Source organism: Pteropus alecto, unplaced genomic scaffold (assembly GCF_000325575.1).
Source record: "Pteropus alecto unplaced genomic scaffold, ASM32557v1 scaffold143, whole genome shotgun sequence".
Classification (NCBI taxonomy): domain Eukaryota; kingdom Metazoa; phylum Chordata; class Mammalia; order Chiroptera; family Pteropodidae; genus Pteropus; species Pteropus alecto.
In genome coordinates, this window is record NW_006434828.1 from 799,092 (window position 1) to 800,071 (window position 980).

A 980-nucleotide genomic window follows, 5' to 3' on the forward strand; every position below is an offset into this window, starting at 1 on the left:
CCTCTGTCACCTTTACCCCATCTTCTTTGCTTAGTCCACCGAGTGTATAGAAAATGGCTGTCCCCAGTTCCCACCTCCACGTGTTACAATCCAGCCACTGGGAGACACTGACCTCTTGCTATTGGTTCTAGTCCCATATTCCCAGGGCAGAGGTTCTGACTGGGTCTCCTGGGATCAGGTGCCCGCTCCACCGTGACCAGAGGGCCAGGTCACTGTACACAGGCATGGCCAGAGCTCACGGACATGCGACAATCTAAAGGGGCCATTTCCGACTGGGCAGACATCCCAAAATGCATCAGTAATGAGAGTCCTTAAAAATGCCTTACGCGCCCCCGTCCCCCACATTTATCAGGGCGATAGAACTGCCACGTTTCCTCTTCCAAGAGCGAACCCTCCATTTGTTAACTATCGTATTTTAGAAAGATTTTCAACATCGGGAGCTGAAACCCTCATTGAACTGGCTTTTATGAAACCAGAAAATTAAATTAACCAGGCATCAAATTCCCAAGCATCCTGAAAATCAGTTTTATTTTACCATAAATCCAGATATACGCGAGTAGAGATCCTGCGCTCACGGATGTATGGTCGTTGCCTCCCCCACAGTCCCTTGAATTCTCTAAAGTCATTACTTATCATTCTGATACAATAATTTATCTGGAGACAGTTTGCAGTACGATATAACCTTTTAACGTAAGGCCGTTTTTAATGGAGAAATACTGTTTCTTCTTAGGGGCAGACACAAACATAAGCAGATTGTAGTCATTTGAAACCTGAGTTGTTCTCTGGGAGGTTTGTGGTGACAAGTTGGGTCCTCGGCTGTAGGTCAGGTGGCAGTGCCTTGAGGGGCAGACAGAAGTAGGGAAGCCGAGAGAGTAGGCATCTAAGCGACGCCTACAACGGGATCTAGGAGAGCAGAGCTGGTCTTCCTCCTCCCGTGTGGAAATCTCTCGCGGAAGGACTCCCCGTCCTTGCAAAAACAC